The sequence below is a fragment of the Archocentrus centrarchus genome, chromosome 24 (genome assembly GCF_007364275.1).
Source record: "Archocentrus centrarchus isolate MPI-CPG fArcCen1 chromosome 24, fArcCen1, whole genome shotgun sequence".
Taxonomy (NCBI): Eukaryota; Metazoa; Chordata; class Actinopteri; order Cichliformes; family Cichlidae; genus Archocentrus; species Archocentrus centrarchus.
The window spans coordinates 13,215,593-13,231,737 of NC_044369.1; the positions used below are offsets into that span (position 1 = coordinate 13,215,593).

Here is a 16,145-nt window from a genome sequence, read left to right on the forward strand (position 1 = left end):
GTAAATGGACATAAAACTCTGTTGACCCACCACTCAAATTCTGCAGCACCCATGAGGATTTACACATAGTTTACACAGGGTAACGCAGGAAGGAGGTCAGGAGGTGCTATCTGCCCAAACATCAAGTAGGCAATGTACACTGCTGTTAGCTAACCAGTGGACAACCTTGATTTATCCTCTCTGTAGCTGCTAGTAAATTACTGAGTACATTAAACCAAAGTACCTCTCTGTACTGTAGTGTACTGTCAAGCTAGCAAGTGATATTTATTTACAGGAGTCACAAAGTGCTTTACAGAAAGAAAATACAAAAATTGCCGACAGAATTAAAAAGGACCGAAGATAAAACACTATAAATATAAAACAACAAACAAAAATTCTACACTGCTAAAAAACTGCACACCAAATAAGACAGGGTTAAAAGGAGTACAAGAATTTAAAAGTAGAATGTACACTACATAAAAGCCTCAAAACCTGAATCACCCTGAATCCTTAGAAGGCTGCGTAGAACAATGTAGATTGTTGGAAATAAGCAAGGAAGCTGAAGACTGAATTTGATGAAGCTTTGCCACACATGACAGGAGACTGACTGTGCAATCCTCTATTGAGAAGAGTGAAAATTTTAGTTAGTAGCGAGGCATCTGTTTGACTCAGTGAGTAGTTTGGCAGCCTTTTGAATTTATGAAAGCAATTGAGCAGATTTACTGAATGAAGAAAAGAATGACTTACAGAAGTCAAGATGGGATGAGATGAATACATGAATGTGCACCTCCAGCTCTGCTTTAGAAACTACAGATCTGAACTTACTGATATTTCTCAGGTGTAAAAAACAAATTTATATATAGAGCTGTTTTAGTGTTGAAGGGCAGAGACTGATTGAAAGTAACCCTTAGATTATGTATGCTGTTGTGAACAGCAGAGGTTCTCTATTTCTGATCAAGAGAGGTCCATTTTCTGGGCCAGCATCTCTACAGTATGTCCTAAAGGCATTGAGCTGTACTTTTTTTTTTTTTCTCTCTGATCGCATATAGGCAGTTCATTAGCCCAGATAACTTATTGACCACATATAGTTTGAAAGAAAAATTTAGCTGGATATCATTGGTGAATAAATTATATCTAAATATTATATATAATAAATAATCTGTTATATATAATAGATTATATCTGAATTATATCTAAAACTCTCAGCTATCTGTCTTAAAGGTACAGTAACAGTTATAAAATGAACAGCAGGCATCCCAGAAACAAGCCCTGTGGGACACCACAGAACAGAAAACTGACACAATGCTCCAGTACAGGCAGAAACTCGGGTAGCCTCTTAGTTAACATTTGATGTTTAACTGTGTCAACCACTGAACTTAGATCTACTAATACGAAGACAGAGAAACTTGCATCTGAGGCCATTAAAAGATTATTCGGCAGTTTACACAGAGTGGACCCAGACTGAAATTTATGATAGAAATTGTGTCTCTATAGTACAGTGGCAAGTTGTTTGGCCAGTTTTCTCCAGAATTTAGATTAAATTAAGTTTAAATATAGAACTTAGAGACAGCAGGATCTAAATTTGGTTTCTTGTACATCATCCAAAAGAAAAAGAAGTATTTCTAACAGCTACAGCAGGGCCAATAGTTGTCAAGATTTTTAACAATAAGGAACACTGGAGGAACTGGCTGGAGGAACTCCTCCTGTTTTAATCGCAGACATCAGTTTTTGTAAGCTGATATGCAGAAAGGCCAGAAGAGTAAGCAAAGGAGGTGGGCTAAGTCCTGATAGATGCTGTCACTAATAGCCACTGCTTTATCATAAAGAGAAAGCCGGGAAGTTATTACAATTGTTGTTGCATTAGTCATTTCCTCAATAGAGAAAGAGGTTTCCAAAGAGTTCAGTAAAAACAGAAATGTCAGTATTTGGGTTGGAATGTATTACTTATGAAACATCATATACAAGGAAAGAGTTACTAACAAAGGCAATTTACCCAACTGACAGTACTCAACAATAGTACTGAAAACAGTATTTCAGCCCCTTGTCACAGATGAAATTTGTGAACTTTCATTCCAGCTGAGCTATAAATCTCTCCAGCATCAAATGGTTGCAGAAACTCCAACAATGGGGCAAATGTGGCTTATAGAGATTAAAAAAAAGAAGCAATTTGATCAGTATAACGGCTGCAACAAAAAAGCGATTCTGCAAGGGGTTTGATGCCGATTTAACACAAGGCAGACACAAATATGCTGACACACAGGTCAACACTTAACACTGTAACTCACACACACACACACAATGGAGAAAAACCTTTGAGCACTTTGAGCCTCTGACAGAATAAGAATGTGTTTAAGAGTAGGAGGGATGGAAAAGGAAGAAGAGAATTGCTTCCCAGGGAGTGATGCAGACTTATTAGCTTTACATAGTCCAAAATAACTGAATCTGTCAATAAACCACAGCAAGAGGACCCAAAATGCCTGATGGAAAGGAGAATTACACGCAAACAGAATTTTAAATACACGGTGCGACATATTGAGAAACAACCTTATTTTATTTCGTGCAGTGAGTTCAGAACGGCTGGGCAGCAGAAACAAAGTGAAGCCTCTGCAAAGTCCTTAGACTTTATTTGTATTATGCTAATGAGTTAGCGTTGTAGGTTGGAAAGCCAAAAGAGTTATTTTCCCTACTTTCCTGGCTTTATGCTACACTAAGATTCTCAAGGCTCTGTAAGCATGTTTACCCTGCAGGTGTGCAAATGATTTCAACTCCCAGCATATATGCAAGTAAGCATATTTCTCAAAATCTGGACGTATTTGTTAAAATAAATGCAAATGAGTTTTACTGAATTCATGACGAGTAATAATGTTTTTCTTTTTTACAGCCTTGATCATTTTACAATAACATTTCATGAGTTAGATCAACATTGTTCTGTAGACTATTGTTAAGGGTTCTTGCAGCGTTGTGGAGCTACAAGCAGTACGAGGAGCCAGAGTTTAAATTTAAAAGGATTCTTAGGAGGGCGAAGACCACCCATGAGCTCACCAGCACTGACCTTTATAGGGCAACTGTCATATTAACACTGACAGAGCAGAAATCTCAAGATCAAAACACAGAGTATGTGGCTGTCTGTAAAATTTTTAATGAGACTCTGTTGTTTTTTTCAAACTTTTTACACGTTTGTATGTTTCTTTCAATGTTTTTTTGTACTCTTGTATTTATATAGTAGAACAACTGTTTCATCTAGACATCCACAACACATCCTAGAGAGCAGCATTTCTGTCTCCACTCTTTTACCAAGTTGACTTATTTTGCAGGGTTTCTTTACAGTTCAAATAGCTAACTATGTTAAAAACGTTTCTAAAAAAAAAACTGGTCAGTCAGCTTCCTGACAATTCTGAATTGCTACTTCACTCTATTTTAATGTGTTAAGGAATATGACAACAGAGGCCCGATGAGTGTTTCCCTCCATTGGATTATATAAAAGTAGAATCCCACAATCTGTCTGGTTTGGAAAAGGCTGTAACTAGACCTACGGAGCCCTGGATCCAGTACATCCACTGTGGCCTTGCCAAACACAACTTGGAGGTCTGGCTTGGCCTTAGCTGACGGACATCTTTATGTGCGTCAATTAAAAACAAACACACTAGGAGAGCGAGGCATCCAGCTTTTCAGTGTGAGCCCAGGGGTGGAAAATCCCCATCAGACAAGGTCAGACAGAGAAAAACCAGGGAAAACGTGAAAGACATGCAACAAAAAGGGGAAGACTATTTTGAGTTAATGCACAAGATGTACACTTCCATTCATTAGATTTTCACTTTCCTAGTTTTTCTGCCCAATAGAGTGAAGAAGAACAGAGTGGGGATTATTTGGGCTCATCTGCACAGCTCTGTTACTGTAATAAAAGCCAAGATCCAAACACTGGCCAGACTGACGAAACAGCCATTTTCACCACGGCATAAGCCTGAATGACAACTAAACACTAAGATTTTAAATATGTATTTCTTTCCTGCATTGAGTGCTTAGTTTCCCAATATTTCAATTGAAGACCACCCACACTGTTCAATGAAAACAAGTGTGAAAAAGAGTAAAACTGCGTATTTGCATCAATCAAGATGCCTGAGACAGGAAATAATGCATTACCACAATACATCATCCACTGAGCATGCTCAAAAGGAATCAGCGGCACAGAAGTCAGAGGTTCCCACACTTTTAGTGATGCTATTATATCACACTTGGATCACATGCAACCACATGGACCAGTTTGTACCAACATGAATGAGTAGGTGTACAGCACCCAACCACAAACCCTCCAATAGCGCGCACACATTCTCGCTCGATCTCTCTCTCTCTCTCTCTCACACACACACACACACACACACACACACACACACACACACACACACACACACACACACACACACACACACACACACACACACACACCTCAAGAGTAGCAGAACCTAATTGGGCACTGGTTTCATGTTGCAGACAGGAAACAGATGGACTGCTGGGAAAAAAGGAAAAAAAAAAAGCATGCCAAAGAAGGCCAAAAAGAGAATGCCTCCCTCCCTCTTTTTCTCTCACCATCCCTCCTTCCATCATCCCTTCATCCTCAGTTGGAAGGGAAAGGAAGAGTGAGGCCATGGTGGTGTTTGGAGCGCAGATCAGCGGGTTCTGGCTTTAGATCAGAGTGTTGGAGTTCTCTGGGACATTTTTAAATAACAGCCCAGCATGGTTCTACTGTACTGGGCTAGGCTGACGCTCAAAGCCTGTGGGGTATTTAAGAAAGACTGTGGGGCACATCCCAAAGGGTGAAAATATATTTTAAGCCTACAGGGAATAATAATGCTCTCAAGTGCTACATCTAATATTAACACCACAAATATACAGTATAGGTTCTATATTAGAAAGTGAATGAATATGAAACAGTAACCTACATCTTGCTAAATACTACATCTCAGAGAGTGTTGGATGAGGATATCAACACCTCTCTCAATTCTTGATAGTCATCACTCACCCAAAGCAAGGAACTGGTTATCCTAGGTTAGCCTAAAGACTGGAAGCCACTAGCCTGGCTTGTTCAACACACTTAAAAGCACCTCTGAGGCTCATAATTAACTTTAATTTCTTTTGTCAAAACTATAAACAACAGAAATGTAACTTTTTTTGCTCCCCAGGGAGGCACCAACCGTAACCAGTATGTAACTCTGTGTAAAAGTAGGCAGGGCTGTTTTTAAATTGTTGGTGTAATTATGCCTATTTTAGAAGTCTGGGCAGGAGCGGCTGTAGAAACTATACTTTCTTTGAAATAATACTGAAAGCTAGTGCAACAGAAATGTTACCACAGACCTGAACACAAGCAAACTGTTACATCTGGAAAATTAGGACGCAGACAATGGCTACCATGTGGATTTATTAACACTCTATACAATGTCTGTTTCTATACTCTGCTCAGTTTTGCATTGTTGCTGCATTCCCTGATAGCAGAGATTAACTTGGTCAGTATAATGTTATTACACAGAAATAATGATAGCATAAACTACAAAAATAACCAGGTTGCAAAAACCCGAATTACCTCTTTGTAAACAACATACAGAAAAAAGTTGCACGTCTACCATAACTCACTAGAGAACAATGATACCTGAACACCATGAGACATATTCTTCCTCCAGCACATCCTTATGCCCTGTGCAACAGCTGCTGATGAGAGATAACCTTTGACCCCGAAAACAACAATTAAAGGTGAATATTGTCTGGAGCTGAGCCACCCTCCACAGAGGACCAGTGATAAGTGGACTGACCCTGGCAGTTTGAGGCATCACATTTCTACTTAAGCTCTGTGTCCTGCGTTTTGCAAATTGTCTCAGATACTTATCACGGTAAAGCTCTCATACCAGAGCTCATGTGATGTTGATGCTATTTGTAAAGATTTTCAATCGCCGACTAGATTTGAGGCATAAATAAAGTTCTGATGTCAAATTGAGAACGTAATGCTAAACTCAAAGTTAAGGTCTTTTAAGGTCTTTTGCACTAAAGCAATATGGATATATACATTTTCCCCACACAGGATGTCCTAATTTTTCATATAAAGCTTACTATAACTCCAGCTTTACCAGACTTTTTGTTACATGTTAAATATTCTCAACACGTTTTACACTTAAGCCAGAAATAACATAAAAATTAGCCTTAAAGTTCAGGTTTTATCATAAATTACATGCCCGCATTTACATAGCAGCAGATGTTCTCCCATCTGAAAACCTGCTGCACATCTGTAGATAGCCATTTCATGCTTCATTCAAAAACCCGGGGCTGTAAAAGCTTAAGACATCATTAAGCATGTCTGCTAATTTCTCAAACCTGAACTACAACAGTGATAAAACTACCAAGGCAACACAATCCTCAACACATGTGTACTGTATATTGGAACCCACTACATGTGTCCTGGCTTAAAACACATGTTTAGATAAAAACTTCTTCTCAAATTCTCTTCATTGAGATGCTGGGTCTTCATTAAATTACCTTCCTGTAATCCTGCTGCATTTTTCAACCTTTATTGGAGGACTCAGTGGATTGCTGAAGAGCGGTTTGGGCTTTCTGAAAGTCTGCAGACTTCTAATAAGGGGTCAACCAGGCTAAAACAAAAATGGAGAGGTCCGTCTCACCTCCTCTCTAAGTTAGATAATAAGAAGTACAACACACCACACACTCAAACTAAATTCTGATGACTAACTATTTAAAAAGGATCTTGTGTTGTGGATTTCTTCATCCCATTTTTGAACAGTTCTTTTTTTTTTTTTTTTTACAATCTTACCATTCAATCTTCTAAAAGACATTTCCCTGCATTGCTTTGCTCATGCAGCACATGTTTCTGGGCTCAAAGCAATCTTCGTCTCTCAGAACAAATTGAGTTTAATGGGGGTGAGGCGGGGTGAGCTGGGGTGGGGTGGGGGGATAGGGTGAGGCAAAGAAAGGGTTGTAAAAACACACCACATGCTACTCTAAACCAGTCCCCAAGAGGAGAAGAGCAGCATTAATGCACATTAACATGCAACATTACTCCATACACCAAATCCACTGGTAAGATGTGCTTACATATGACCGGTTAAAGCAATTTTAGATGAACTTGAATGTGTTTGGAAACTCTGGGTAGCTGCAAAAGAAAATACTAATCCTTCACACTCATTCAAAAAGTGCCAACTCCCAGTATAAACTGCACTGTCAAACACTATCCATCTTTTACTCCAAGCAGGTTAAAACATACACAGCCATTGGCAGACGCCAGCTGACCCACATCTAGTAGACACAGAGAGAGAGAGAGAGAGAGAGAGATAGAGAAAGAGTGAGAGAAAGCAAGCATACACACTAGTGGCAAAGCACTGACAGAGCTGGTTTAGACTTTGACACTCTTTTAGTACAATGCTCTTTAATTACCTGGTCTACTATGAATGTGCTTCAGCGACCAGCATGTTTAAGGACACATTCTCTCTGCAAAGTGCAGTGTCCTTCATCTTTACCAGGTTCCCTTTGAGAGTATATTAATTTTCCTGGGTGAGCACGGCCTGCTAAAGGTCGACTAAAAGGCAAAAAGCCCTGCTCCCCTCTATCCCATTGTCAAGAGTTATTTTTGTTAGATCAGCAGCAGAAATTTCTCCTTTTAGAGGCCTTCTAGCCTTCATTAGTCTGAACAGTGAAGTTCAAATACTGAAATTAATTAACAAAAAGACAGTATAATGACAATGTAAGAATGAATGGCAATAGGAATAAATCTTTGTTTCTCTTGTACCATGATTTGTGCATCACTCTCAGTACTGTACGTTCACACGGCAGGAGACTGAATGTGAAAGTGTCTGTGTTGAAAGTGTTAACTTCTGTGCACCCACGTGCACCAGCCTAAGGTGCTTTTTTCCCCCTTTCTCACCTTGTTGACCTTTTAAGTCTGCCACGATCCCGGGGACTTACCCCCACAATCTCACTGGGAAATAAATTACTCTCAAAAGCTATGAGCTCCTCAAATCCCTTTATCCTGGACCAGTCCAGGCAATAACCCGGACATCAGAGGACCGATAAAACACTATTCCCCCAGGAGAAGACTAAAGAAGTCTGCTAAAACTACCACTGAGTTCAAACTACAAAGAACTGGCCCAAGACAAAAGGAAAGATTCCTATACCTTTTGGAAACAGAACTATCAAACCTTTAACACAATTATTGGTTTGTAAAGTCAACTTGCTAACAGTGAAATTGTGGCATATAAAATTTGAGAGTGGGGGTCCCCGGTAACTACGATAGATGCTAGATCTGAAGTAGGGATTAAGTCATGGCAGATGCTCTGGAATCTAGAGATAAACAATAAAAGAGAGAATGAGCTTGAGTCAAAGTTATACAGTCAACAGCATGATGATACATAGTCCAAGATGGTGGTAGAGAAGTATTGGGTGGGATATGGGGGACAGAAGAACCCCAGCATGCCCTGCAAGCAGCTGCATGTTTCTTGCGGAAGAATGTCAGGAAGCTTTTTGTTTTGGGGTGGGGGTGGGGGGGCATCTGCTTTGGCAATCAGAGGTCCTCTGCACCCCCCTTCAAATTTCTTTCATTTTTTTTTTTTTTTCACGAAAGCCTCATCCTGGAAGGAAAAAGGGAAGGAAGGAAGGAAGGTCAGTATAGGAAGGAAGGAAAAAGAAAACATCCCTCTAGGAGAGCTGAAGCAATTAGGAATGCATGCTGAGTTTCAAAAACAGAGTACAGGGAGGAAGGGATAAAAATCAAATCAAGAGTAGAGAAAAAAGATGAGGTTGGAAAGGGCTTTGCTATTTTGTGAAAAGAAGGACCAGGCCAAAGCATAATACTGTGCCAGGTTCCATTCAGACTAGACAAAGTAAATATAACCACTTGATGAAAAAGAGACGGGTGGGGGGATGGATGGTGGAATGAGTGCTCCAGGCAGCGGCGTATCAAGCTGTATATAATGAAGCTATGAAGATGAAGAGAAGGCTTTATGTATGTGCTGTTTTTACTGATCTGCCAGCCTCATCTGCTGGCCGGACACAGATTTAAAAAGATTATCAGCGCATTGTCAAACATGAAGTCACATCTGTGTGTGTAAACGGCCGCAAAAGAAAGAGGAAAAAAGACAAAGAAGCCCATTCATTTTTATCCCCATCAATCATGTCTACTGTCATCTTGATCTATGCAGGACTTCCAAAGTAATAATCTGAAATAATAAAAAACAGGTTAGCATTCAGCTAATCAAAATATGTGTTCCTGGGCTTAGTGCTGCTCCTGTGCCATCAGCCTCTGGCGTGCCCTCTCTTCTCGTAACCCAAACCACACACTAATTCATAAGTTACAAACAAAGAGTCCCTTGTGGTTTGGGAGGGACCAGGACAGCAGTGCAAACTGGCGCTACGGGGAAAACAGCTACGCGCCAATTAGAGGGAAACCTAACTGGCAGGGAGAGGTGTGGATGCAGCACACACTTAAAGCTGCTCAAAAATAAGTGCAGAAGTACTGTATCCACATGTTCACAAAACACACACACACACACACACACACACACACACACACACACACACACACACACACAAGCCAGCAAAATAATCTGGTCATTTTGGCATCCACAAACTGACTGCACCATTGTCTGCTCTTAGCAGCTCACTGGTTTTCTCAGGCCTGTTTATGAAGGGTGACGTGTGCGTTCGGGTGCTGTGCATGCACTGCCAGGAGTTAAACCTACATTTGTGTTCAAAAGCAGGCTTCTGAAGAAACACCCAAGCTGAAGTGCGGGAAGACGTGCTTAAATTGCGCATGTGGTTTAAACACTAAACACTAAACATGTTTTCTAGTTTATCATCAAAAAAAAAATTAAAGAACATGACAGTGAAATGACAAGGCTCAAAATCCTGGTAGAGTTCAGCTTTCAAGTTTCAACTGTGACATAATGTGTCTCTTTAATTTGCTAAAGGAAACACCTGAGAAGCTTGCCTTTTGTTGTTTTGCCTTGTAATACCTTTTTAAAAGTTTTGTTGCTTTATGTTCTTCCTGATGTTGGAAAATAAATTTAAAGCTGTATCTTATGTGTCTGCCTCTTTTCAGCCTTGCACTGAACTATGACATGAAATCATTGCTGAATAAGTGTCAGCTGATGATGTAGGAGCGGGTTAGTGTGGAATTATTTGGAGTTTTGACAATAGTGGTGGAGACTGCTATTTCATTATCATACTCATCAAACTATCCAGTGACCCTCGTGCCCTACGGGTGGAAAAAAGTATTAGATGATTTCCATCAGGATGGAAATGTTTGATCATTTGATCATGATCACTCAGAACACAGAGGTCAGTGATCACAACAGAGCCACTGCCATTTGTACAGCTTTACAAATGTTAAAGTTCACTGCCTTTATCTTAATCTGACCTGAACACATCACCTTGTCAGCACCTCCAAGGAAACACCATTCGCCAGGCAGAAAAGCAAAAAAAAAGATATCTGTATTCTGTAGCTGTAAAGTTTAGGGAGTTGTTGGCAAGTGTTTGTAGATAAATTGCTGTCATCACTTTAAATGGGTGACTGTGGCAATCGTCAGAGTGATCGCAAGGAGGTTTTTGGTGCAGCGTCTTCTTTGCGACCGATTTCACCCAGCGGCAGCCACCTGCCAACTATCTGGGGAATACATCATTTTTCCCTAGCAACCTGAGTTTGCCAAGTTGTTGCCAATCAGTCTCTAAGCCTGTGCAAAACCACAACTGCTAATTCATCACACACTCACTGACTTTTTATGTGCCAAAATTATTGAATGAGTCATCAAAAAAAAAAAAAATCATCAGATTAATCAGTAGGGAGAATAATTGTTAGCTTCAGTCATTTTCAATGAATGTTATAGAGTTTTGGAGCTAAAGTGGCCTGTTTTCAGGTAGCTCACGCCACTGCCTACTCTCAGTCAGCAGCAAGTTTTTGGCATGTGTAACAAGTCAGTACTCCTGTTGCTTTTACAGTATTATGCACCCTGTGGTTAATTACAGTGGAGTCTAACTGCTAACAGATCCTGTTCATTGGTGAAAAACACCGATCGTCTATAGAAACACACACACATAAAGCAAAACATGAAAACAGAGTTTCAGTCCCTCTATTAAAGGTACCAGTACTGATTGAGATGCATGTGTATGCACTATGATGTTTCCCATGTATTTTATAACTAAACTTACTATGTTTAACTAAGCTTATATCATCTGTCCACATGTGAGACATACGCTTTCCTATCCAAAATCTAATCTGATCGACAAATCTGTTTCTCAGCTCGTAACACTTGTTTCTTCATATTTTACAGCAATCTTAAGACATTAACCCAACCAACTTCTAAATACTTGGCACTCACTCTCACACCAGTGTATCCCCTCATACAGTCTCACATCCTCAACTGTAAGAGCCAAAACAGCAATAACAGCCATGGAGGTAAAAGGTAAAAGCAAAGTAAGCATACACAAAAAGACAAATCATTTGAAGTTTATAATTTATAAGATGACAGGAAACTTTAACAAATTCAGCACAGAAACTAACAGGCAGATGAGGATGTGGAAGCCATGGGGAGTCTAAGGGATATGTAATACATGATACAATGGGGATGTGCAATATAACCACTATTTATATTGGTTTATAGTTATCGACATGCTCTGTAAAAGTCTTTAAATGTATCACAAACTGCCTCTCAGATCACATGCTTGTTTCCGAGTCTAAGGTAAAAGTAACCAGAGTACAGCGGAGAGCTTTAAAGTGTGCTCAGACAGGAGACCAGGTGACACTTACACACACATCCCTGAACAGAAAATCCTCCGGGGGGGTCCAAACAGCAACTTTCTCTTCGAGCGTGCGCCTCTGCCTTGTCAAACACCCCCCCCCCCCAACCCTCCTGCTCTCTGTCCCGGCAGGAGAACTAGAACTAGCTTTGCCGTAAAAACAAGAGCTCACGTGAATAGTCCACGGTGGGTCGGACCAGAATGGAGAGTATGGCCCAAAAAAGGAAAAGAAAGGAAGGAGTGAGGGAGGAAAAAAAAAAAGAATAGCCCCTTTAAGAAGGTATGCTCCTTTTGGGTGACTCCCCCTTTTAAGTCAAATGGAGTATGAAGAGAGTTTCCTGGTCTTTTCTTCTTCTCATCCGGAGAGACTAAGGCTCTTCTAATGCCTCTGCTCTTTTTAGTTTAGCCTTCCTTCCTACTCTCAGTGAGAGAGAAAGTTAAACCCGGCTTTAGACAACTGGAATGTGACAGCAGTAGAGAGCAAGTGGGAGAACGAGGTGGTGAGGGAGGAAGGAAGAGAGAGAGTGTGTGAACGAGAGAGCGAGAGAGGGAATTAGAGGAAGACAAGGGACATGTGTAGTGTCCACCTACACGGCCCACTGCTGTGTGAGAGTGAGCAGTCAGAGAAGAGGTACAAAGGGGAGGGAAAGAGCAGGCAAGAGAGGAGGAGGGCTATGTGAGTATGAGGGAATTTGTGCGAGAGAGAGAGAGAGAGAGAGAGAGAGAGAGAGAGAGGCATAAAGCAATGAAAAAGTCAGAGTGTGGCTCTAGGGAATCAACTGAGAATTTCATTCAACTTAGGTTGGAAAACTGGGAATGTGGTGTGTAAGATCTAGAACATGCGATTCCATTGCATGTAAACAGACACTGCACTGCTGCAGGGCTGGGCAGTAAGATCATATATTCTGTTACACAAGACATATTTGTCAGCAGTCAGCGGTTTGTCCATACCGATAATTTGTGTAGCACGAAAGTAATTTTTTCCATTAATTTCTTTTCCCGACAGGAAATTGTACCATCTAATCAGCTTGTTGCTGAGATCTGGAAAGCTTTTCTACCGTGTTCATTCAGAACAAGATTCATGTGTTACATAATCTTTAGAGAAATGAAAAGATTCTTTTGGCAGAAACAGGTACAGTGAGTGCATTTAATAGAAACTTCTCTTTAAACTTTAACATAGTTTGATTGACTTTAATTTTTCTAAAATACTTTGTGTGTATCCTTGAAGTCTAACAACTGTGTGGCATGCATTTCACTCTTGATAAAACCAATGACAATGCAGCGTTTGCGACCCTTGTTCTTCCCATTCTTCTGTAGCACATTTCTTAGAACATTTCTCGTGCTTTATTTTTTTGCAGAAAGTATAAAATCATTAGCAGAACGTTTACATATTTTACATTTTTTCCACTTTTATTATTATATTTTAATGTGGCTACATCTCATTCTGCCATGTTTTATTCATGGTGAATGACATTAAATAGTCCTTGATCCTTGAAATAGGTGCAACATACATTGAAATACAGTATACAAGGCAAAAACAGAGTCTGCACAATTCTAACGTCAGTATTTGGCAATCCAGGAATAATTGTGTTCCATTCTGTGTTTTTCTATACAGGAATCATAGGCTTGCTGAAAAATTAAGATTTTTTTTCCAGTTGCTATTGCTTTCCAGTTGTTATTGCATGGTGGACCAAAATATGTTACTTTTCTTTTCTGTCCATCAATTTTGACAATTTTTTTTTTTTTAACCTGAAAGAGTTATTTAATTGTTATTTATTTGTGTTTTCATGTACAGCACTTTGTGTCAGCTGTGGTTGTTTTAAAGTGCTTTATAAATAAAGATGGTATGGTAAGATCCCCAACACTGCTGGCTGAAATGCAGCCCCAAACCAGGACAGAGCCACCACTGTGTTTTACTGATGACTGTAGACCGCCTTTGGATATATTTGAAGCAAATTTGAAAAAAAAAATTTCATACTTGGACTCATCACTCCATAAAACCTGTTGCCGCTGATGTTGCCACTAGATCAGGTGAAGGGACAGATGCATCTCTCAGGTCCCGTGTCAGGTCTTTGCTGGATTTGATCTATTTCTTAAGGAAATGGCTTTCAGATACTGTTTATCTGGAGATAGTTTTTTTAGTCTCGTCACCTCTTCTTTTGTCCTCCATCTGTCCAATTTCCTTAGATCTTTTATGGGCACACTGCACAGCATGCCAAGATATTCCAAGTTTTTGGCTGATACCTCTTTGGGAATTGCCCTGTTGGTGCAAAAAAAGCAGCCAATGTCCAAGGAAAACTTAAGATCTTTAGAATGCCTGGAGAACTATTGCTCAAGGCCACTTTAAAAAAAAAAATACAAGAAAATCTGACTCCTTGGGAAGCAAAATATAAAAGAATGAGGAGTGACTCAAGACTTTTGCACAGCACAGTAGTTTAACATAGTACTGGACAAAAACTTGACAAGATCTAATAATCATACTGTCAAAATACTACCAAACCAAACCGAAAAAACCCTGAAAATACATGTCTACTCTTGGAATTTCTCTTTGAATCCTACCCCAAGACTGTCCCTTTCCTTGTGCACAAATTCTGCCCTCTCTCTCATAATCTCTCTATCCTTCTGTCTTTGTCCACCGCAGTAAGAAAACTGAAACCAGCCACAGACTGGAAAGCATTAGTCTGTCCCCCCACACATCTGATTCAACACTCTTCATACAAATGAAAACAAGAAGTATGGATCACACATTAAAAGCAGAGAGTAGCTTTTGCCGTGGGCACACAATGACACGAAAACAGTAGTGTGCACAGTTTACGAGTGTGCGAAGCCGACAAAGTTGGCAGCGAGTTCTCGTCCAGAGCTCTGCTTATTTTGCAGTTTCCAGCCCAACAAAGAAGCAGTTGCTCATTTGGGAAAACAGGCCAAACAAAAAACCCACAGGAAGAGGGGGAGATGTTTATGCGTTACCGTGTACAGTTTAGAGTTTTGTTTTTTTCTTAAATCTGCATTTGTCTTTATGTCCATGAAAATGTGTGACTGTATGAATGTTAACTTCACTGTGTGCTTCTATTTTCCTTCATTTGCAAAAGAGATAAAGCCCACAGCTAAATGCAAAACATTCCTCTGCTCTGGAAAGAGCTGGAACAGTTAAGAGGACATTAGTGGCAGCAGAGCGACAGACCCCAAAATGCTCATCAGTACCCCCACCCCCATAACTAAATCAAATGGTCACCACTGTTGTTATGATATGATTAGTGACTATACTTTCCCCTCTGATTCTGGTCCTAATCAACTTATGACCTCCAAAGTACATCACAGAAACAATGCACAGTATTATCACTGTTTAGCTTTATCTCGTGTTTGGGTTAACAGATCATAATGTATATACAGACTTGTGCAAACAGAGCTGATGAGCATGGTGAATGCTCCAGCAGTTACGAAAGAGTTAAACAGACCCAGCGAGTGCTAACTATAATGCCTATCAAGTCACCTGTGCTATCTCTGTCTGTATCTTGCGTCTTCCCAGCCATGTTTACTAAGCAGTCTGCAGTGGGATCAAAGCGTCTGGCTGGCTCGCAGTCATGCTTCCGCTTTTTTTTTTTTCTTCTTCTTCTTCTGTTTTAATTCAAAAGGCTTTTTTAATACGTCAGAAAACACTGCAGCACTAAGCTCAGGAAAAAACATAATGGCTGAGCTCTGACACTGATATTGTTTTCAGATACAAAACTTTGAATCACGCATTGTGAACCTTATTAAGAACAAAGGAGTTTCACTGTAATTGAGCAAATGTGTGGGACAGTAAAATTTAGTTTTGCTTAAGTGTGTTTCGCCTGTTGGACTGGGTGCATTTTTAATATCTAGTGCCACATCAGTTGATGTAATGACTCCTGCTTATTCATGGTTTTCTTTAGAATAGAATGCCTTTATTGTCATTATACAGGATGTACAATGAGATTTACTGCTCTTGCTTTTAATTAAAAAAAAAAAAAGCAACTGACTTTTCCTTTAAACACATTCTGATTATGTGGCATGAAGCTTCGGTAACATGACATATTCTGGGCAGACAAGCAATGTTTACAGCTAAAGCTCGTGGCAATTCAGTTGATTGCTTCGGGATACTTTGAATATAGTGTAAACCAATCATTCCCAAAATTCATATTTCTTCCACAGGCTGTATACAAAAGATGGTTGCTGCCAACGCTTGAAGTGAGCGCTGTGGCCATGTTCTTTTTTTAACCTGAATGTGTTTCTGCCTGACAGAGGAAGACCGTAGGCTCAAAAGCTACTTCTCAATCACAAGTTGGGCCCACCCTAAAGGCATGTCAGTTTGACTTTAAATGAGAAACAAAGCATGCACATTTTCAGTAAGATGTAAAAATAGC

At 40.0% G+C, this 16,145-nt stretch overlaps 1 protein-coding gene across 2 annotated transcripts in view; it reads right to left on the reverse strand.

Annotated features, from left to right (window-relative positions):
* eva1aa (eva-1 homolog A, regulator of programmed cell death a) overlaps positions 1–16,145 on the reverse strand; it is an 81,080-nt gene that overhangs the window by 20,359 nt on the left and 44,576 nt on the right. The window contains exon 1 of one of the 2 annotated variants that reach the window (XM_030722258.1): positions 11,774–11,900. The exons of the other annotated variant lie outside the window; for it this stretch is intronic. The gene's annotated coding sequence lies outside the window, so the exon portion shown is untranslated. Of the gene's footprint in view, positions 1–11,773; positions 11,901–16,145 lie in introns of those variants that run through there. 2 annotated transcript variants of the gene reach the window in all.